This window comes from Eretmochelys imbricata, chromosome 5 (assembly GCF_965152235.1).
Source record: "Eretmochelys imbricata isolate rEreImb1 chromosome 5, rEreImb1.hap1, whole genome shotgun sequence".
NCBI lineage: Eukaryota > Metazoa > Chordata > Testudines > Cheloniidae > Eretmochelys > Eretmochelys imbricata.
This window is the reverse complement of record NC_135576.1, coordinates 103887915-103912399: the sequence shown is the minus strand read 5'-3', so window position 1 is coordinate 103912399 and position 24485 is coordinate 103887915. Positions and strand designations below refer to the sequence as shown.

Below are 24485 nucleotides of genomic sequence, written 5' to 3'. Positions count from 1 at the left end.
AATAGCCTAAGACAGATGGGACTATCAGTAAACAGCACTCATTTTGTGATGCATGTATTTATTGTATAACTGCAAATCCCTTCTTCCTAATCATGAGGTCTCAGTTTGATATGCAGAGCTCTAATTTGTATACGCATTTCTGTGAATTGTGCAACTTTCCACTGATGAGCCTAATTCAGACAAAATTATCTATCCTTGGCTTCTCAAGTTGAGTAAGTCCCAGAATGTGATGGATCCTGGCTCTGCCACAGGTGGACGTATTAGAAAGGAAGGTCAGCCTCTACAGAAGTCCAATACCTCCATGCCAATAAGCTGTGAAGTAATAATTGACCAGGAAAAAAAGAATACATGAAAAAGATTATGCACATGAACTTTCCATTTCCTGTATTGTTCATTCCTGATTCTTTTTTAAGCCCCCATGTGCAGCTACACAGGAAACAGGAGTTACTCCAGTTACAGGCTGAAATAGCTTCCCTGAATGGTGCAAGTGAAGAAAACAAAGAAAGAAAATTCCCCCCTTTAAACAGCCCTTCATATTTTCTCAAAAAACTATTCATTACAGTAAGGGGAGACAGTAATAATACTTAATTCATAAGGGTATAATGGGGATTAATTAATGGTAGCAAAGCTCTTTGTGGATGAAAAGTTTAAGTATTATCATCATTAGTACATTTGCCTTATTCAGAACATACAAGGGAAAGTAATGTTTGTCTGCTGGAGGAGCATAAAATCAGTAATGGAATAAATATTAGTTGCAATCTTATAAATTTGAATTACAAGAAATGGGAAGGGGAGATGTAGCCATTATGATAGTGTGCTGTGTAAATATTATACTCAAAAGGTGTCTAGCCTCAACTTTAAGATTTTATTTAATTTCAGTTGTTAGGTCAATAAGAGAAGGTGACTATTTTCAGTATCTACTTTTGTGTCTACATCCATATTTCCACCCTCTATTGCTGATCTTGGTAACTAACTGTAAACCTTTGGATGCCAAGTGCAGTGCTGACATGCAGGCAAGTTTCCTTAGGGCCAAAACTTTTTTCCCCCCTATTCTAGTGACAGGACACTCCAACCCATATCCTCTGGATGCTGATGTGAGTGATACATACTATATAACCTTAGGCCTAAATTGTGCTGATAGTAGCCCACTTTGTCTGCTGGCCCATGAAAATGCCATTGGCTTCTTGAGCCCTATAGATGTGGAAGCTAATATCTACCTAAAGGCTAATATCCAAACTTTCCTTTTCTGGTGATGCAGAATGCTCAGTCAGACATTTCATTCTGCCTCCTTACCCCTTGATTCTGCTGTTCCTTGTTTCTAGATCTGATTGAACACATGGAAGTGACATTGGGAAACTCCCTGATGCCCTGCATAAATGTTAGAAAAGAATTTTTGAGAGGCAACAATCCAAGGATCTTACCTGAATGGCAACACCAATCCAAAGGTCAGCTAGGGAATAGCAAGAAAGGGCCATGAATATGTCACAAATGAAGATCCCCCACCTCTCTCTCTCTCTCTCTCTCTCTCTCTCTCTCACACACACACACACACACACACACACACACACTCTCTCTCTCTCTCTCACTTACTTCCCTCCCCCTCCCAAATGCACTGAAGTTTCACAGAGTACCATACTTTGGAAATCTGGGGAAAGAAAGCCTCTCGGGGCTCTATTCTCAGGTAATGTTTATTGAAAACAGAAGATAGTAACTCACTTACAGATACACAGAAATATTACTATAGTGTAGAGTTGGAATAATTTCTGTGGTCTTCATGGTTGCAGAAGGAGAGTTGGAAGAGGCCGAGACTCAAGCATTGTGTGGTGAGGGGAAATGTGGATCTTACTCACATAACATCTCCTCTAGCTCCAGATTTGCAGAAGTCACAGAAACCTGAGGTGATTCTTTCTGTTGAAGCAGACCTATCTAGTGAATGTCTGCCTTCTGTGGGGACAGAAGCCACAAATATGGCTTGCACAGTTTGAGTAGCCTGTAATATTTTGGCCAGATCAGGACCCTAGGGTAGTGGAGAATTAATTATGGTGGCACCAGGATCACAATCTTGGAGAGCTCCTATTAAAAGGAACAAACCTGCTCAGTGGGCAGGTTTTTCTAAGTTCTCAATGCTAGCTCAGTACCTGTGTCCATAGCTTTTGATTTTTAAAGAAGAGAATTCATTATTTGATCTGATAGTGCAGTGTTGCTGGTAGTGTCATAACATCTTGTTCTAGCTGAGTTAGAGCTTTTTCTTTTATGTCCTTTTTATCACTCTTCAGTGATTTTTCCCTGAGCTGTGAAGTACAGTCAGTCAAATGCTCTGGGTCATGCAGTATCAGCTATCAGTACTACCGTGAGCTGCTGGTGCCTGCTGATTCCCAATTTTTGATCTGTGGTAAATTCTGTGCACTCAATCTCTTTTGGTTTAAGATAGTTTTGGCAAAAGTAAACAAAGCAAATCTTAATAGCTGGAGACCAAAGTCATCAGGACAAATTATTCTGGTTATATCTGTGCTACCCCACTGACTTTATCAGGGTTGGAGAGGTGCAGATGAACCACAGTTTGAGAGGGGTAAAGTTATTGAAATCAGAATATTAAACAAAGGAAAAGACATGTAAGGGAATTGTATTGTGTACACTAGAGGACAGTATATTTGAGCAGACAGACAGTATATTTGTGCAGACAGCTATTTAAACTCTGGCTGTGATACCTTTAGGTATATGGGGCAAAGGGGAAGAGAGACAAACAGGCTGAGTAACAGAGAGAGAGAGAGAGAGTGCACACATGTACATGAGAACCTTAGTGAGAAGAACACAAATGTAGAAAACACTATATGGCATTACTATAACTGTTCTAAAGTTCCCCATCAGACCAAATATTTAGCATTTCAGCCCCATTAGAAAAATGTTCAGAAAAGTATGAGCTTTTGAAAATAGGGTGAGACTGGGACTCTATCTGTAGACTTAACAGCAGTATTGGTGGAGTGATCTAATATAAAATAACACCATGTAGATAGCTTGGCTTCACACATACTGGTCCCCCTTCTGGGCTGCACCCAAACTTTAGTTCCCAGCAAAGCAGCTTTGTGATGAAGAGAGTAACAGCTCTGCCAGCTATCTCCTGTTACAGTGCCTCCTACATATGGTGCTGTAGACAGTTTATGCCTAAAATTGACCCTGTGGATGGGGTGGTGTCCTGCAGCTCCCTGTTGAGTCTCCTGTTGAGAGCAACTTGCTTTTTCCTCTTCTAGTACAAGATGTTCTTTTCCTGTGGACTACTCCCTTGCCTCAAGCCAAAGAGGACCTTGCAGTCACCTTTACACTGGGGCAGCTGATCTCATCACTTTGAGGCATCTTGAGGCTTTCTACCTAATTTATACCCCAGAACACAGGCTGGTATTATAAAACCATGTATATGCAAGATCCTTCCTTGCCTCCCAATCCTGGAATAATAGAAAGAATCTTGCACACCCCAAAATTTTACATCCCCCTGGTGCGTCAATTGTGAGGAAGCCTCAGCCATTTCAATTTTTAAGCAGCAAGATAAATGAGCCCACCAAAAGGTGTACTGCCGGTCGTAGATTAAAGCTATGGGTGGCCTGGATCTAACAATATTTTGGGGCAGTCTTGTGTGGAGTGTTGGACTTAGTCTTCCTGCCCAGGCAGATTGATTCTTCCAGTCCTCCCTGACTTCCAGCTCTGCCCCTCCTCTGTTCTTGATGCAAAATTGCTGGAAACACTCAGCTGTGAACAGCACCATGTCCTGCTGGGCTGCCTTTGACTCATTGTTATTTTTACACTCCCTCTTAGTGCAGGAGCTTTAATTCCTCCCAAGTCCCTCTGCCCAAATAGTAGAGCACATAAATATCTTGGTAATCAAACTCAAAGTAGTATATAGCAATTTGATGAGGCTTTGGTAACATTCATGCTTTATAAAGTTTACTCAAACCATTGATTTATTCCAGGACTGAGCCCCAACATTTCCAGGAGCAGCTCAGGTATGTTTCATGAGAGCTCTGACAGTTATGGCAGCTGAATCCCACTGCTAGCTTGTGTGGAGTCTGTGGTTCAATCACTGGCCTGTGAGTCACAGTCAAACTGCAGTAACTGCAGGATTTCAACAATTTCCACCCCACCATCAACCTCAGCCTGGACCAGTCCACACAAGAGGTCTACTTCCTAGACACAACAGTGCTAATAAGCGATGGTCACATAAACACCACCCTATACCGGAAACCTACTGACCGCTATATTTACCTACATGCTTCCAGCTTTCATCCAGACCACGTCACACAATCCATTGTCTACAGCCAAGCTCTAAGATACAACCGCATTTGCTCTGATCCCTCAGACAGAGACAAACACCTACAGTATCTCTATCAAGCGTTCTTAAAACTACACTACCCACCTGGTGAGGTGAAGAAACAGATTGACAGAGCCAGAAGGGTACCCAGAAGTCACCTACAACAAGACAGGCCCAACAAAGAAAGTAACAGAATGCCACTAGCCGTCACCTACAGCCCCCAACTAACACCTCTCCAGCATATCATCAAGGATCTACAACCTATCCTGAAGGACGATCTCTCACTCTCGGACCTTGGGAGACAGGCCAGTCCTCGCTTACAGACAGCCCCCCAACCTGAAGCAAATACTCACCAGCAGCTACACCCCACTCAATAGAAACACTAACCCAGGAACCAAATCCTGCAACAAACCCTGGTGCCAACTCTGTCCACATATCTATTCAAGGGACACCATCATAGGACTTAACCACATCAGCCACATGATCAGGGGCTCATTCACCTGCACACCTACCAATGTGATATATGCCATCAAGTGCCAGCAATGCCCCTCTGTCATGTACATTGGCCAAACCGGACAGTCTCTATGCAAAAGACTAAATGGACACAAATCTGCATTAGGAATTATAACATTCAAAAACCAGTAGGAGAACACTTCAATCTCCCCGTTCTCTCAATAACGGACCTAAAAGTGGCAATTCTTCAACAAAAAACCTTCAAAAACAGACTCCAACATGAAACTGCGGAACTGGAATTTATTTGCAAACTGGACACCATCAAATTAGGCCTGAATAAAGACTGGGAGTGGTTGGGTCATTACAAAATCTAAACCTAATTTCCCCAATACTAATTTGCCCCAACTGTTACTCACACCTTCTTGTCAACTGTTTGAAATGGGCCACTCTTATTACCACTACAAAGGTTATTTTTCCTCCCGTGGTATCTTACTGTTAATTGAATTGTCTCATTAGACTGACCTCACACTTGGTAAGGGAACTCCCATCTTTTCATGTATTTATACCTTGGCCTGTATTTTCCACTCCATGCATCTGATGAAGTGGGTTCTAGGCCACGGAAGCTTCTGCCCAAATAAATTTGTTAGCCTCTACGCCACAAGGACACCTCGTCATTTTTGCTAATACAGACGAACACAAACCATGCTGTTACCAGCAGGAGAGTGGGGTGAGGGGGAGAGAAAACCTTTTGTAGTGGTAATCACCCATTTTTTCATAGTTTGTGCGTATAAAAAGATCTCCTATACTTTCCACAGTAATGCATCCGATGAAGTGAGCTGTAGCTCACGAAAGCTTATGCTCAAATAAATTGGTTAGTCTCTAAGGTGCCACAAGTACTCCTTTTCTTCTAGCTACCACTCTGAACCTGACAATATGTAGGCACTCAACATATGTATATACATAATTTAATTTACATTTTAATGAGTCCATGACACTGTTTTATATTGTAAAATCAAGCAGATATGTTGTCACAAGTCTGCCAATGCTTCCCTCTTTTTTGCGAGGAGGAGTTACTATGATGCTATTTTTCTTGTGTGAATGTTTTTAAGGAAGCATCAGATATATTTATGCTTTGCAAAATTCATTTTTGAAATAATTTTTACTGATAGTGATGTTTATTTAAGCATTTTTTTAATCAGTGTATAGTTTCTCAGCTATGGGAAATTATGGGGGGTCAGACAGTTATTTAAAGACAATGATTGAGATTGAATGGTTAAGGTTTTAACTTTATGAAACACATATTCTCAAAATATACAAAATAAATATCCCTAAATCAAACTCTGATGTTCTCATGCAGTAAAGTTTATCATTGTGTGTGTATAATGAAATTGACATTTATCAATTTTTATAGATTAAAAAGTAATCCTTCCAAGCCTATAAACAACCTACAGCAAGTTATAAGGCCAGGATTCTCATGTTAGTTTATAAAAGGTTTGACTATGAAAGTTCCAGAGTCTGTGGAGCTGATTCTCATTTACAATAAGGCCCCTTTACACAGTACTCTGGCAAATACAATTACAAACCCTGAGGCTTCTTTACACTGCCAGACTAATATAAAAGGGCTTTATGTAACTGAGAATCAGTCCCTGAAGTTTGGAAATAGTCTGTTGTCATTACATGCTGTGTGAACAGGGGATTGAAAGCTATCTGAACTTTGAAAGTGACTTTAATATTTGATTTTATATTGTTGAAACATTCTCATACTATACGGTGTATGAGCCACGCTTTTCCCTGCACAAGGCAAGCCATTAGTGGATTCTTCTAATGTTACAGGGTATAGCAGAAGACTGGAATAGTGTGGCTGACCAAAAATGTGGGATCCAAACTTCAATCACACGCACACGCACACACACACACCATAACCCCTAAAGAAAATGAAGTTATTTCTTAAGTTACCTTGGGCATTAAACTGAGTCTCCCTTGCCCTGAGGAGGTGAAAAAAAGAGGCTTTAACACATTCTGAAGCAACATCTGGCTACATGTTCTGAAACAACGCATGACTAGAAAGGAAACTAATAGTGAAGGAGAAGAGAAAGGATGAGGGGGATGGGCAGGGAGAGGGAGCATGGAGGAGGAAGATGGATCTTATTAGTGAGGAGAGATATGAGCGGGAGGAGAAGGAGAGGAATGATAAAAACTGGGGAGAGCAAGAGCAGGAGAGTGAACAAGTTATATGGGGAGAAATGGGAAGGGAAAAAGGACAAAAGAATTGAAAAAGGGATACAAGTATTTATTCAAGCAGAGAGAGAAATAAAAAGGGAAAGAAAACAAAGTTGGAAGGAAGAAGGAGGTGCATGGAATGAGGATAAAAGCTGGTGCGAACCTCCAAAATGCACTATTTTATACATTAATGCACCCAAGGGATGCATTTCCAGATGAATTCCCTGCAACGTCTGCATAAATTCAGACAACATTTTTATAAGATTATTTGATGCCATTCTCTGCCGCACAGTTCTGTATCCAGTTCTTTCCATGTGCCGGGACCAAAGGGTACTAACACAGCACCGGAGAACATTACTTTGCCCAGTTTCCTGGGAACTGACCCTGTCTTTTATCCCATCATTTCCTTTTAATTCACTGCAAATTGAAAAACTTTTACCTAGCTACACCTTTGCTCACTTTCTGCAGCTCCATCCGTTCTGGAGTACAGACAAGTCCTTGTCATAGGAACACAGAATTACCTTACCATGCCACTGGTTCAGCAAGTCTGGTATTCCACCTCCAGCACTGGTCACCTGGTGCTTCATGGGAAAATGAAAAACATACAACCTCACATACCAAGACAACTGTGGGCTTTGGCAACAACCTTTCTTCTGAGCTTTGCGTAACTGGCTATATCTGCCTCTTTATTGAGTCTTGGACACTTACCTTTTGAATTATAACATGCTTTCCTATATGGTGCACCCCAGAATCCATTGCATCCCATCTTATATGGGCATTTAAAATGGAAGCAGCTTGATTCAGCTGTTGTTCACTAAAGAGCAGGGTGACCAGATAGCAAGTGTGAAAAATTGGGACAAGGGGTGTGGGAAACTAGGTGCCTATATAAGAAAAAGCCCCAAATATCAGGACCGTCCCTATAAAATTGGGACATCTGGTCACCCTACTGAAGAGGTTGGGATAGTTGTAAAAGACATGGGAAAGCATGGGCAGAAGGAATGAGAAGACATGCTGGGAAGGAGAGGAAAATACTCAGCCCACTACTTGAGTAAAGAAAATGTGGCACCACTGCACAAAGGAAAAAAAGAATATGAACAACAGATGTGTGGTCACATCCAAAGCAAAGGGCAAAGGTTACTGCACTGTAGTTTAACAGATATATGAGAGAGTTCAATTAGGCTGAAATTGCGAAAGTAAGCCATGGGGGAAATGTATCTGACAACTGGGTCATAGAAGATGGAATTGAGAACCCTGTATGTTCTGATGAGGGGCACTTAACCAATGCAAATACAGCATTTTGCAACAATGTCTCTAATTGTATATTTAGATGGCTAAAAGTAGGGATTTGTCAATGACCTTGGAGAAAAAAAATTAGTTACAATCTTTGCCCAAACCTTAGAATGAACTGAACAATTTTGGGGCGTATAAGAAAAAGTCATTGGAAAGATCCTTTTTTGTTTGTACATCTTTGCACTTTGGCCGGGCCCAGAACCTCAGATACCATACCTGGAAAAACTTATTCTAACAAAATATCCAGCTCAGATTATTGGACATTTCTATGAACTGAAGTATTTCTTAATATTGTTGAATCATTAATTATCTTAGACGTAGGCTGTGTGGGCAGGGTATGCATTACAGATGTGTTAAGTATTTGTATAGATCTTTAAATCCACTCAAACTGATCCTCAGGTCTGACATTCTTTCCTTTCCGAAATCTCAGCAGATGCTCACTAAAGTGAAAATGTAAGCTGATGTTGTTTTCCCATCTGGAAATCTGGCAAGTCCTTCCCCACCAGCCAGCTTCTCTCTCTCCAGGCCAACAGACACCCTTTGGCTTCCTGAAGACATCTAAGCTCAGAAAGAGGCGTCCTGTGGCTTACTAGAGAGCAAGGGCCAGCTGTTTGGGGGTGGGGTAGAGGGGAGAAGGTTGTTTGTTGAACCGCCAAGCAAATCTGCAAGAAGTCACTCACGTCCGGCCTGGGCAATGCCAACAAAACCATTCAGTTTCTGAATCTATGTTACAAGCCAAGCTCTGCAGGGTTCACACTAGAGCTAAAATCCTATTGAATTAAGTGCTGTGAGGAATGAGAGAAGGAGGAGATGATTTACATGAACTTTTTACCTCCTGGTCAGCTCTGCATCTTGTGACTCTTTTGTATTGGGTTGCCATGGCAAGCTGACCTGTCTGTAAAATAGGTCATCCTCTCACTGAACCAGAATCTGTAGCCTGTTGGGCATCCACAGGATAGCATAATACCATATAGGCTGCAGATTGCTTGTAACATTTGAAACCCTATGTAATCTGGGGTTCACAGGAATGCAAGCCTCTTGCTGTAATGCAGAATTTAGGGATGGTTAAATATCCAAATTTCTTGTATATTGTTGTACAGTGAGAGCACATGGGATTTTAAGTTTATTTTTACAGTCTGCTAATGTATTAACATTACTATTAGCATGGTGGTGTTTGTAGGGATTCTCTTAGGCAGATAGAGCATGAGCAGTTGCTGGTACGAGCATCCAAAGGGGGATAGGGGGAGAAAGATGACAGCTTTTCACTGTTCCAGCAGTGAGTGTAGATTTACTTAACATAATTTAGGCTTGAATCCTGAAAGCTGCCTCACACAGATGTTTCCAGGCACCCTAGCAGGGCACCAGGAGATCCCCATTAGGGATCTGCCCACATTGAGCTGCTGTAGGATCAAGGCTTCAATTCTGAAAAAACTGAATTTTGTATAGAGGAAAACTCCTTGAGTCTCCTTATTTTATATTTGAGTCTTTTAGATCATCCTATCCAGTCCCCTTTTTAGACAAATATTTACTGCTCAGTACTAACTATAATACTTCAGCTTATCACTGCTCATTGTCAGTGTAGACTAACACGTTTGATATTTATTGGTAAAAAGAGTCTCAAAATAGGGATGAAGTAGTCCTTTCACTTTTCCTTTCTTTCTAGTTGTTAGGGATGCTGTGTGTAGCAAAGTTGCCACCCCCACTCACACTCCTCTTGACTATATATGGCATTTCAGCACCTTTGCCTCAGTTTTCCCCACTGTCCTTTAGCCTTCTCTACCTAAAGGAGTATCCTAGTCCTCCAGCCACACCACTTTACAGAGTCCATCCCCTTCCAGGGCAGAGCTTTTTACCAAAATCCAACAGAAAGTAAAAACAACTAAACCTTAAACCCAGCTGAGCTCAGCAGCTCCCTCTCTCTCACAGCTATACTTTTGCCCTCCTATAATTTTTTCCCCACCCTTTGTCCTCTGGCTCCTAGACCTCAAACAACCCCACTGTCCAGGGGGTAGTACACCCCTCCCCTCACTCAGGGTTCAGACAAGCTCATCTAAGTTCCTACCTCCATTCAGGCATCCATCTCACACTGTAAATAGCCTGTCTACTCTTCTCCCACTTTCTGCTTTTCAGCTTTCCTTGAGGCTGCTTCCTACAAGACAGGACCAGAGACTTCCTCCCATCTGATGTCCTCTCTCCTCTTTTAAATCCACCCCATTCACCTGACCACACCCTTCCCAGGTACAAGCTGTGAAGTTGCATCACTCTCTGGCTCCTTTAACCCTTTTGGTGCCAGTGTGAGGTTTACACCCAGTCACACTGAGCTAAATTCTCCTCTCACCAGTCTAATTCAAGTCAATGGGGTTGTTTGTGCCAGTGCAGCTGAGAGGAGAATCTGCCTCCTCTGTTCTTATTGCCATTACTACACTGTGTTTTTTAAAGAACTACTGAGGTAACAAGTTCCATTTTATAATATATGTTGTACACCTTGCTCTGGATTGGACAAGGAGATACAAATTACACCTCCCTGTCCCCCATCATGCAATGTGTCTACTCCCTTTTTACTTGGGGTTGCCATTTGGAGAGGCAGATTTACACCCTAATTTTGCAGGTTGATCCGAGGTGAACTCCTGCAGTTAAAGAGGGCTCTACATGAGTGCAGAGGTCCCCATGCATAAAGCCACTTGCAGGATCAGGGCCTTGGTTTCCATCAGAGACACCATGTGATCCTGCTGAGCGATCCATTTGCTGTGGAGACTTCACAGCAGGCTCTGCACCCTGGTTTATGCCAATTTGAGCAGGTATAAACCAGGGATGCATTTATCCTACTTTCTTTGTTTCAGCTTTGGAAAAACTGTTAGAAAGGTACAGTATTGCATCACATCAATATTGATGATCTGCTTTCTAAATATTTGCACTCAAGAAGACTAAAATATTAGCAGTGCCAGAAGATAAAGTTTTCTAATATTGTCTTTGCTGTAGTATTCAGTTAACAGAGTGCTGTTAATTACTTGTTGTCTCTGTGGGGAATATCACAGTACACATATTACCCATAGAATCAAAAGTAATGAGGATATTGTTTTAGAAGTATATAAAAGAGTCTGTAACATAAGGACAATACACTTTTCCATTTTGGGTCATGAAAAAAACATGTCACACTCTTGCATCTCTTATAGTTTAAAATTTTGCCATGAGAACCATGGCTCAACCATTTTTTCACTAGAAACTTAAAAAGAAAAGGGCAGCTTGAGGCAGACAAGACACCATGCATGGAAAATTTCAGCTCAAACAGTTCAAGTTTTGGCAAAGTTATAAACAACTGAAAATATTCTTATAAATGGGAAGTTTTGGGCATCTTTAACTTTAGATGGTGCTATCATCTCTGCCTAGGACTAAGGGTCCCTGATCCTGATTAAGCTCTCTGGGCAAAGTAGTAATATAAATATATAATAATAGTGATGTGTTACATTTGGTTTAAATACAGTACTATCACTTGGCCATGACACCTGACTACATGACATATGCATTAGTTAAGATATATTTTATATACAGAATAAAACGTGAAAGTAGTTTATTCAGCTCTGAGTTCTAAAAGCAAGCCAAATCCTGCAGTCCTGACTCAAACAGTAATAGATGTGAACACCCCCTCACACCCACAAAAAAAAACCCCCACAACAAATTAAACAAAAACACTTTGTTTTGAAGGTGGCCTGCAAAAGAAAAAATGCTTATGCCCCTTTTTTGGCTTTATGATTTATACAGAGAGCTTTAAATTTTTGAGATTCTCTGCTCTCCCCCATGTTTGTTCTATTTACACTAGAAATATGTCTTAGCTGCCTACTGATTGCTGGGAAACTAACCAGACTCTTTTAAACTCTGTGTCTTGATTAGTTTTGTTAACACCCAATTATTGGGAGCAATGACCTCCTTTCATAGATTCAACTGAGTGCTGAGGAAGCTCTCATCCCAGTTCTTTGTGTCCCAAGGAATCTGCCAGCATAAACAGGGAAGATAAGACTCGATATTTCTAAAATGTTTTAAAAAGGGGGTGAGGAGGGCAGAAAGTACTAATTAAAAACAAACAACCTTTTAAAAGTCTTTATATATACATCAATGAATATTTTCCTTAAAAGGGCACAACCACTCTTTCTTTTGCAAATCACCTTTAACTCCCAGATGATAATAAAAGTAAAAGTGCAGGTGTGCACTTTCCCAAAAGATGACTTAACACCCTGTTACTACTAAGGAATAAACTGGAAAGGTTTGGATCTGCTGGAGAGCAATTTATTTTATTGCCTAATAAAACAAGATTGGGCCAGGGAAGTTCTTATACTTACTGCATAGTTATTCACAATAGATAACATGAATTGATATCAAGTATTGGTAACAGGTAATGCCCTTAGTCAGCTTAGTGTACATATATCCATAGTTAGTATTTTAAAATCATTAGATATTATAAATCTGATATCAGGTACAGTGTATCCAATAAGCCAAGTACAATTGTATCTTTGACTTAGTATTCAAGGTCTGTCTAGTTTACCTTTGTACCGAGTTAGAGGAAGAGCAAGAGAGAGAGATCAGAAAACTATCCGCAAATAACAAATAACAAGTAACAAATAATCTTGTCCTCCTAGAAGTTGCAACCTTGACATTCTTTGGTTTCTCCATTCTCATTTTGCAATGTTTGCAGAGTTCAGTTTCAGGTATTTTTAGGTTTGCTGATATATTTTCAAAAGTAAAAACTTAATACCATACAAATATCTGTGAGAGATTGCAATAATACAAAAGATACTATGTATCTGGTAGTAGATAAGAGACATTATGTCACTGTAGGAAGGACAGGTTGAGGTCATGGAGATAAAATCCAATAGAGTTTTCTGTAAAGGAAACAAAATCTAACCTCACTTATGCACATAGGGCAAATGCTGCCTCACTCCCTTTATATGGGTACAGAAAGCCCAATATACAAGAGAACCAGTGAGGGGCAAATGGGTAAGGCTTGGGCAGGCCAGATGTTAGAGTGTGGCTCTGACAATCTGTCTAGAGACAATTGATGAATTCTGTTTGGTATTATGAACACTTTATGTATCTATATCAAATGACAAGCTCCCTTTTGATTATCAGTCTGGTCTGCGCCTTCTCTCTTGTCTTTTTACTTCCATCTTGGACTGAAATTCCAAAGGACATTGAAACAGGGTTAGCAATGGTTGGTCACTAAAGATGATCAGGACCTGTGTAGATCTTGCCCTGGCTGAGCAAAGGAGTCACTGCAATCTAGATAAAACCAGTTTTCTCCAACTTCTCTCCAGAGGACTAGGGTTTGAAGGAATGAAATTTCCCCAGAAAAGGTAACAAAGAGATGAGATGTCTGGTGCAGCCCTGAAAACAGACTGGGTTAGTTGGACAGACAAAGGAAGCTTGGGGCATGAGAGAGGAACAAAGAGGTAGGCTCTTGTAGCACCGGGGATCTTTTGACTAATGTGCCAGTCAGGAGCTTAAGGACACCTACTGCAAGGGGTCAACGAGAGACAGACTCAGTAAGCAGGAGAAATCATGACCATCAGGAAAAGGATCCTGGACTTGTTAGAAGAATTTGACCAAACCCCAAAGGACTCTTAAGTGATGTGGAAACTGAGGCAGGGAATGATATATAGGTATTTTGTATAGGTGTGTACATCTCTTGTGCTGTCTAAAGTAAAAATAATTGTTAGAATCCTTCTGCAAAGCTTGCATCTCTTTGCCTTAACTACCTGGTGCCCTTGAAGAAGTAAACTGCAAACCAGAGAGACCGCAAGGTTGAAGTTCCTAGAAAGCATGTGCATAAGCAACTGGAGAGTCTAGGAGAGCTGGCACCAGTCTCAGGGCCTAAGCATCTGGACTATGGTGTCTCAGCTCTCAGAAAGGGGTGCTAGAAAGAAGTACTCTGAGGAGCCAGAGGCAGCGACTGGACATTACTCAAATAAACTTAGGGACATGTGGCCAGTGTGTGGGACACAAATGCAGCAGCCTGTTAAGTGTTCAGAAGAGGAAACTTGACAAGAGTTGTGACAGTGTCATTGTGATGTACTATTTTAATATGAACTTATATTTCTGGATGGTGGCAGATCTAAACCCATATCAGCAGGCACTAAGAAAAATCATCTGTATTTGCATCATGTGCTCAGTGTAGCACTGATGGGTGCAGCAGGGCAAAGGTGACTTTTAGCCCTCTAACATAAGTTAGAGCAGCCTTGAGACTTATTCTTTATGCAACAACCTCTAGGGGCTATTCTATAGCCAAGAATAGATGTGGAACAGAGTGATTGGGCCACATCCCTTTTTTCACTAGGCATGCCTCCTACACATGGGGCTTCAAGGGGCATGGCATAAAGCCATTCTGTTCTATCCAGGGAATTCAGGGACTCTTCCCTGGGAATGATTTTCCACTGGCTTTATGGCCCCTCTATATTGCCAGCATGGTGTAAAAGGAACACAACAGAAGGGGGAATACAGCCCACAGTCTAAGTACTTGTATATGTGCTGGGGGGAAAGGGGAGATACAGATTTCGTGCTAAGGGAACTTTGGGAAGTAATTTTTTCCCCCAGTAATAAAATTTGCTACCAGCTCCTGATGACAGAAATACAATGTGACGCCACTTCCTGTGACGTGGTAAACACAGAAAGATGACACACATCTTGCCTGGTATACCGTATTATGTAAATGTTCAAATTACTTATTTATGTAATGGGATTTTCACAGTACTTAAAACAGACAGTGTGGAGACTCAGGATAGAGCTTGAATATTTTATGAGAAAATAAGCTGTTTGTGTGTTTAGGCAGTGACCTCTCAAAATTAATATGTAGCAATAAGACAAGATCCAGTAACAACGTTATGGTGTGCTTTTTATTTTCTAAGGGTTAAGATCTTTTATTTGCTAACAATCATCTGTACTGTAAATACTTTTAAAAAAAACAGAATTTGTTAATTCACCCTTGCCACTTGTTTATAAGACTTGGCGGTGGGAAAAACCTTCTACCTGGAAGCAGTAGCCATTATAAAAGTAAGGCTGCAAGAAAGTCTGAAGAATCTTCAACACTGGGCTAGATTCACCCCAGCTATAAAAGTACACTACATCTCTCTGTGCCCATGCATCCAAGGAAGGATTCACCCCAAAGAAGGGCAGGTGGTACTGTGCATGTCCTGCCTCTTAGGTTAAAGTTCTGTTAAAAAACAAAAACAAAACCCTGCCTTTGGGCGTTGTTTTGGGGATATTCTGATTCAGCACATACCCTGGCCAAGTCACTGAAGTGCTGACTTCTGCACTTTTCTTAGCAGTGTACAAGGTAGCCATTTTCAGCTGCTGGAGCCTTTCCTCTTTCTCCCGAGGACTTCCCATTGCAGGGGCCTCTGTCCTACTCTTCAGAAGCCAAAATAGACACAGGTGAATCTGTACAAAGACCTTCCCATTTTTAACAGGAGTACCTGTGATGGGTTGGACCCCCTGGGATGTCACCTGGTGTGCTGGGACGCCGCTGAGGCAGGCTGTTCTGCCAGCCTAGGCCCCCTTTTACCTGGTCTTGCTGGGCTAGGCTCCCCAGCCTTTTCCAGCCAAGCACACAGGCAGGGCCACACCCAGCTGCACAGAGAGACAGAGATCCACTCTGAGAAGGCTCAGCTTAAGGGGCTTGCCACAGCACCCAGATGTCCACCCCCCTTGGACTACAAACCCAAAATTATATGAAATTTGCCTCCTCCCTCAATATGGAGGAGGATATGCACAACTTCAGGAATAAGAAATCACATAAACTGGGTTATATTGTAAACCAGAAATAAATGTATTAACTATAACAGGTCTATTTTAAGTAGTTAAGGAGGTAGCAGGCAGAACAAGGCAGATTACTAAGAAAATAAAACAGGGCATGCAAACTAAGCTTAATACACTAAGGAAACTAATTACATGTAAGTTCTCACCCTAAATGTGATTCTGATAATCTTCTTCACAGACCAGATGCCCTTCCAGCCTGGGTCCAGCTCTTTCCCCCAGTTCAGTCTTAGTTGTTTCCAGCAGTCATCTTGGGTGGGGTAGCAGGGGAGAACTGACAACCAGGATTACCTCACTCCCCACCCTTAAATAGGATTTGCATAAGACGGGAGTCCTTTGTTTCCTAGTTTGACTCCCACCCTCCAGCTTCTCATGGAAAAGTACAGAATTCAAGACGGGTTCCAGTATTGGGTGACGTGGCAAAATGCCTCTATAGGGCCCCTGTAGCCATTCTTCACAGGCTGACCCACATGTTCACAGGAAGACTAAGCTCTTTTACAGTCCATTGTCTCTTGCTGATGGGCCATCCGCCCTGTCTGGCTTTTCCATTGTTGTACTGAAGTGTTACCAGTGGGCATCACCCAAAGTAGCATAGTTGAAATAAAGATACATAGTCAATGTTCCTATCTTCAGATACAGAAATGATACAGGCATACAAATTGGATAATTGCATTCAGTAAATCATAACCTTTCCAATGATATCTCACATGAGCCATCTGGCATAAAATATATCTCAGTTATGTCATATTCATATCATAAGCATATTTTCATAAGGAATGTGGAATGCAATGTCTCAGTACATTATCCATTTATATTTTTGTGGAGGGGACTTGACAAATATTTCTCAAAACTATAGCTAGGTCACCTATGTACCTACATAGCTTTTTAAATAATAAGCATGTTTGAGAGTCTAGGGAAAAGGATGCTGTCTGAATCCAAAATCAGAAGATAAACCTTCTAGCAATATTTTACAGGATTAAAACAAGCGCACAGGAAATGCTGCAATGTAACAATGCAAATTGTTTGAGTAGATACAAATGGTCTTTACCACCCTCAAATAATCTAGAGGTGACATCAAGAGTTGTCATAGTAGGGGAACTCCCCAATTACATGTCTGATTAGAGTGGGGGAATGCAAGAATGAGGAGGTGAACTGATGACTGGGGAAACTGTTGAAAGACATTTGGAGGCAGTCTGTAGGCAGTCATTTTGAGTCGGGCTCCAAAGAAGGGAGTTAATATTCTGTATGTCTCATAGTTCCTGCAAAGCCCCAGTGAGATGAAAGCACTTAGGATAAAGTTTGTTTTAAAGGTCTGCCGGCTGAATAATTATTGAAAGATCCAAAATACAAAAAGCACAAGCTCATGCATGCATTCTGTAACTAACTAATTAGAATAATATAGGAAGATTCCAGACAGAATTCGGAGAAACTTGCATCACAAAGTTTCCCAGGGCATCAAAATCCAAACTTTAACTGCCTATCTTTTAGATGGATTTATGGGCCCAAACATCAGCATTAGACTTCAGACTAAGGGTGGCCAACCTGAACCTGAGAAGGAGCCAGAATTTAATAATGTACATTGCCAAAGAGCCACAGTAATATGTCAGCAGCTGCTCCACCCATCAGCTCCCCCACCCCACTCCCAGCGCCTCCCACCCACTGGCAGCCCTGCCAATCAGCACCTCCCCCTCCCTCCCTGCACCTCCCAATCAGCTGTTTCCTGGCATGCAGGAGGCTCTGTGGGGGAAGGGGAGAAGCGAGGGCATTGCAGGCTATGGGGAGGAGACGGGAAGGGGTGGAGTGGGGGAAGGGCCTGTGGCAGAACCAGGGGTTGAGCAGTGAGCACCCCCCAAGCACACTGGAAAGTTGGCCCCTGTAGCTCCAGCCCCAGAGTCGGTGCCTATACAAGGAACCGTACATTAACTTTTGACGAGCCACATGTGGCTCCAAAGCCACAGGTTGGCCACCCCTGCTTCAGACCAAAGAAGTGATTTTTCTGTATTTAGAGCTGGACACCAAACCATCGATTGTGCGCAGCAAGTCGGAGAGAGTGCACTCAGCCACTGGATCATTGAAAGAGTGTTTGGAAAAAAGCTGGGATGGCCTGAATAGTATCTTGGAAAAAGGTTGTGGACTTAAATTGATACATCTCCTCTCCAATACTAATAGTAACACCTCACATACAGTGTTTTTCATGTTCAGAGCACAGTACAAATATTATCAAATCAATTCTCACACAGCCATGTGAGACAGGTATTATCCCAGTTCTATGGATCACTCCACTAGACCACTCAGGCTCTTTAAGAATAATTGTTTTAATTTCCTTGCTCTTATGACTGCTATTTATAGCTATGAGGAACAATAAATTAGAAAGGGAAGGAGTCTAATGTGACTGGCCTAGAATAGCATACTATTGTTACATCCATGATATATAGAGAGATTTTGAAACACATTATTCAAATGAAATAGAGGTTTCACTCACCACAAAGAAACAGTATTGTATCCTCTAAGAGTAACCCACCACTTCCCTTATTGTGGTTAATTTTGGTGGCATGAATTTGCAAATTGATTTTTAAACTAACTTTAACCAACTCATTGTGCTAGTCAAGAGGGATCAATTGCTCCCCCCTGCCTCCCTTTAACACTATTCAAAAACAAAGAAAATCAAGGAACTGTAGAACTACAGTCTAGAGCAGAGGTGGGCAAACTACGGCCTGCGGGACCGTCCTGCCCGGTCCTGGCCAGGGAGGCCCCTCCCCTGCAGCTCCCCGTCCCCCGCAGCCATGCCGTCATGCGGGTAGCGGGGCTGCGTGCTCCTGCAGGGCAGCATGTCTGGCTCCAGCCAGGCGGCGTGGCTGACAAACATGCTGCTCTAAGCAGCATGGTAAGAGGGCCGGGAGTCATGGGGGGCAGTCAGGGGACAAGGAGCAGGGGGCAGTTGGATGGGGCGGAGGTTCTGAGGGGGGCAGTCGGGGGTGGAAAGTGGGAGGGGGCAGATAGAGGGCAGGGGCTAGGCTGTTTGGGGAGACACAGCCTTCCCTACCCGGCCCTCCTTACAGTTTTGCAACCCCGATGTGGCCTTCTGGCCAAAAAGCTTTCCCACCCCTAGTCTAGAGTGTGGATATTGGTACATTTTGTGTTTAAAAAAATAACCAGGGGTTTGTAAACAGGTTATTTTTAAAAAATATCAGACTAGTGAGGGTAGGCATTTTGTAACTAAACACCCATGGTAACTGTAAAAACAGACTGGATTGCAGTGGTGGGATTATACAGTTTGGGAGGGAGAATGTAGAACCAAGGAGTTTGTCTGGTTTGAAGACTCCAACTGAAACATTTTCTATAAAGTAGTCTGTTTCATTTTGCTCCCACAAAAACCAGGGGAATGGGGAAGGATGATCTGTGATTCAGGCATGTGACTCCAGAAATATTGGTTCTATTCTTAGATCTGCCATAAACTTTGTGTTTCCCTGTAGGCAAACCACTTCAATTTGTGATGCCTCAGGATGCCCTATCCATAAAATAAGGATAATACTGCCTCAGAGAAGCGCTGTGAGGTTTCGGTTTTTTAATGTTTATAAAGTGCTTTGTGATCGTTTGGTGGAAGACTCTATAGAAATGCAAAGTTCTATTGTTAATTTTTACTACAGTGAAGGAATTGATATTATTCATTTATAGGAAACCTTTTTATTATCATTTCAAGAAATTTATTTTCTTGTAAACTGTTTCCAGTAAACTATTCAAAACAGTGTGGACCACATACAGCAGTTTTAATCCTTATTGTTTATTTTTCACCCTCACTTCTGCAGAGTATCCTCCAGTGAAACTGTTCCTGGCACTGGACAGTTTGGAATGAAATTGCATATTTTTCATTGTGAGGCATTTTCTATCTTTTTTTTTTTTTTTTTTTTGCAGATATTCAGACTACATTACTTTCAGGGGAGCAGAACTGTACCTGAAGAGGACATGTCATGTTTACTTTAGTTGAGTTTCAACCAGTGTCATTTACTAAACTCTTTGATGAGCTAAGGGTGCTTGAGGCTGCTCTTTGTTTGTTGGACCTATGTCCTGCACATCTATTAAAATCAAGCAGGAAGGTAAGGGTACTGTAGTTAGTTTGATATCATTAATACCTCCCTAATGTAGGACTATAGAGGCATCTGGCCTTATTAGCATGTAGGCTGGTGTCTTACACAGAATTTCCTGGGGAGTGGGGGACAGGCCTTTTAAAAAGCCCCAGTGTTCTCCAAGAGAGAAACTCAGCAGCAACAAGGGGAGGGGACTAGCTAAGCGCTCTGCTTCCCTACAGAGGCAGGACTTTGGGAGCATATGGCCCAGTAACAGTGTCTCAAACCTTGCTGTTGTCAGCAGTTTTGTAGGTTTAGGAGCTTGGCAGGGCTATCAGGTGTCACCCATTTAATGTATTTGGCAGCCCTGTCACAACTTCCAGCAGCCTGGCTCTAGAGATCTCCTACATTCAGCTGGTCTGCATGCAAATAACTGCACTTGCTCCTGTTGATCTCTACTTTTGCACCCAATTTCAGGCAGCCTCTGTGCCTCCCATCCATTTGTTCCCCTGCTGGCTTGCTAGTGTGAAGCCCCTTGAGAGGTGGAGGAGGTACCAAGAGCCCCTGGGAGAGTTGGGATGGAGTGGGGTGACAAGAATGGGGGATGATACTGATGAGGCTAATAAGGAGAGGGGCAGAATGAGAGGATTTACCCCAAGTTCCCCTATCCCCCACCAGCAATACCCTACTACTCCCCATACATATACTCTCATTGATGGTGGGGGATGGCAGGAGAACTCTGAGGGGGAAAAATCAGTGACATTTTCTCATGAGTGCATGAGAACAGGAACACATGGAACAGGAAAAAACTTGGCAGCTATGGATTGGCCATTGGAAGTGAAAGAAAGGGAAAGGGGAGGTAACTGAATAGATTAGCAAAAAGAAAAGGAGTACTTGTGGCACCTTAGAGACTAACCAATTTATTTGAGCATAAGCTTTCGTGAGCTACAGCTCACTTCATCGGATGTATCCAATGAAGTGAGCTGTAGCTCACGAAAGCTTATGCTCAAATAAATTGGTTAGTCTCTAAGGTGCCACAAGTACTCCTTTTCTTTTTGCAAAGACAGACTAACACGGCTGTTACTCTGAAACCTGAATAGATTAGGTAGTAAGCAGGTGCTGGAGACACCATCACAGCCAGACTACTTAAAAACATGAGAGTTATATACTCGATAACTGTAACTGATCAATAGATTTATTCTGTTTTGCTTCTGACACTTAGTCTTCCTGCTGATTACAAAAGCAGCTTGGATAATTCTTCTCCCATCGAGTGCTGGTACTGCTCCGTTTACTATCAGGAAAGGTTATAACCTGATAAACTCCTCAGCCAGGCAACCGTTTCTCCTGCTTGATGAATCCTGATTTTTACCAACCAGTGAAGAAGCAAAGGAGCGGGTGGTCAGGTCTCCAAAGCCCAAGAGAGAAAAAGCCAGGAGGGGAAATTCTCCATCTGCTTTTGGCAAACTATAGGGACCTATGCTCCATGTTACTTTAACCCCCACTCAGCATCATTAGCCTGCTGAGTAGAGTTGCCAGGCATCCGGTTTTCAACTGGAATGCCCAGCCAAAAAGGGATCCTGGCGGTTCCAGTCAGCACTCCCTCCTGCCAGCCCTGCCTCCATGCAGCTCCCAGAAGTGGTCAGCATGTCCCTGTGGCCCATAGGCAGAGGGGTGATCAGGGAAGCTCCACACACTACCCCCACCCCCAGCGCAGGCTCTGCAGCTCCCATTGGCCTGGAACCATGACCAATGAGAGCTGAGGGGCAGCATGCACAGCCCCCGGCCCCTCTGCCTAGGGGCCGCAGGGACATGCCGACCGCTTCCGGGAGCTACATGGAGCATGCCTAAGTCCCACTGCACTGCTGACCGGTAAGAGCCACCCAGCTGGAGCCTGTGCCTCAATCCTTTTCCTGCACCCCAACCCCCTGCCCCAGATTGGAACCCCCTCCCACACCCTAACTCCCTCCCAGAGCCTGCACCCCAACCCCCTTCCCCAGCTCTGAGCCCTCTCTTGCACCCCAGAGCCTACACCCCCAGCCAGAGCCCACACCCCCTCCTGCACCCCAACTCCCTGCCCCAGCCTGGAGCCCCCTTCTGCACCCTGAGTCCCTCATTTCTGGCCCCATGCCAGAGCCCACATCCCCAGTCGGAAGCCTTACCCCAAACCCCAGCCCAGTGAAAGTGAGTCAGGGCAGGGGAGAGCAAGTGATGGCAGGAGGGGGGATGGAGTGAGTGCGGGCGGGGCCTCAGAGAAGGGGTGGGGTGGGACGGGGCAAGGCTGTTTGGTTTTGTGCAATTAGAAAGTTGGAAACCCTATCCAAAACATTTCTCTGGCTAACAATTTTGAAAGAGAACTAACCTATTATAATGAAGTATAATAAGAGAATTATAAATCATGTTAAAAAACAGAACAACTAAATCCCACTGTTGTAGATCTGGTCAAGCTTCCTCTGCTGGAGCAGGCTGCTGTGCTTGGATCCAAACCCTGGATCCAGCATGCTTCTGAGCTCCCCTAGGTCTCAGCAGGCTTCCACCAGTCTTTGGCCATATTTCTAGGGCATAGACTGTCTGTTAACACTTCCAGGGAATGGGATCCTGTGGTTAAACTACCCTAGGTCCCCAGCACCAGTGCTGATTCCTCCCCCCTGCCCCAAGTGCCCTAGTTGCTCAAGCACACTCTCCCCAAAGCTCCATCTGGTTTATGCTGGTTTTTAGTTTAACTTTCAGGGACACCGGACTGTTTAAGCAAGAACACACAGACTTTGCAAAAGAATTCCAAACCAATTCCACTTTACTCATAGACAAGAGAGATACAGATCAATAGAGGGAGACAAAATTAAAAGGAGTACTTGTGGCACCTTAGAGACTAACCAATTTATTTGCAGACAAAATTTGCATGCAAATCCCTGCCTCAGTTTCCTCACCACTCCAAAAGTCCTTTGGGAATTGGGAATCTGTTCAGGGAGTCCAGGATTCTGCTGCATCCCATCCTCTTGCCTCCCTTATTCCTTCTTTCCTTCCTTCCTATCTCTCAATCTTCTTGCCTTCTTGTTCTAGTCAGTGAGCAAGAGCTACTCAGCAGACCTTTTCCTTTTATAACTTCCAGTCCTGTCTGGTGACTTCCCTGATCAGCCTCAAACCCCCATCAACTGATCAAAGCACCCTATCAGATGATCTGTTGCTTGGTCATTAGCCCACCTGGTAGAACAGGTTTCCCTGGGCAATAGACAGTTCTTTGTCAAAGGGTGTTAGCATCAAAGTTTAATGATCCTCCCTGGGTAACCTTCTGCTAAGTGTAAGAATTTATCCCTCCTGACCCTCTTTTTCAGCTCATTATGTATGCTGTGGAGCTAAGGTGCAGGCAAGGAAGAGTTTTACAGTCAAAATGGCCCTCCCAAAAACAAAATGGAATTTGCAGATTGATATAAATAAATGCAGACATATGGGTTTGAGTGAGCCCTTTCAGCCCTGATTGTTGGTCAGACCTACTACATAAGGCAATCTTCAGAAACTTCTCCTGCATTTTAGGTGTCCAGACAAGTTGGAGTGAATATGCTACCCACTGTGGCCCATTTAGGGGAGTTACTACAAGCATGTAGTGGATCCCTAACAGGAAATTTACAAGAATTCACCATTCCAACTCAACTCTGCAATTCCCAGGCATGCAGGGTTCTTTGTTTTCTTTATGCGCTTGCACAGCAGACTGATGTGTATCATAGATAAGCCACTCCACTGCACCACCACAATATGGGAGTTGCATGAACTCGAAGGCTGATTATTTTGCCTGGTGAGAGCTCTAAAGAAGGAGAATCACTACAAGTTTTCCTATCAGGGTGCAACTACCATTTATGATACAATTAGATATATCATGTAATGCTGCATTCTGGGAGCATCTTTGAAAGATGTGCTGGCAAACAGCCTTCAGAGTTCTGACATCAAAGAAATAACTGCTCCCTTATGCTTGTGAGACAGATATCCATGTTCCAGTTTACTTACATTGAAGCTTGCTGCTGCTTTCTGCAGTAAGGATGAGAAGGAGGGGAATCCCCAATTACTAGATGAAATAAAATAAAAATAAAGATTAAAACTAAATATTTCCTTAGAGATAGAAGACAAAATTAGAGACCTAAGGGCCAGATTCTCAGCTGACGTAAAAGAGCATGAAGTCAGTGGAGTTATGCTAATTTATACCCATTGAGAATCTCTTCATAGGCATTTAGTTTACAGTGAATTTCTTTTATCTTTTTCCTCCACTCCTCCCTGCTCCCACAACTGGCTATATGCCAGTATCTCAAATGCTAATAATCAAACACATACAAGATTGTATAGCCTAACTACCTTTTTAAGTTAAAGAAAAT

General features: G+C 42.7%; 1 long non-coding RNA gene across 1 annotated transcript; it reads right to left on the bottom strand.

Moving 5' to 3' along the window:
* Nucleotides 1-102: 102 nt before the first annotated feature.
* LOC144264660 (uncharacterized) lies at nt 103-24188 on the bottom strand. Its single transcript, XR_013346089.1, has 3 exons — nt 24124-24188; nt 1422-1450; nt 103-312 (listed from the first exon to the last, which is right to left on the bottom strand). It is a non-coding gene; the product is annotated as an uncharacterized LOC144264660 (long non-coding RNA).
* Between the last annotated feature and the right edge of the window lie 297 nt (nt 24189-24485).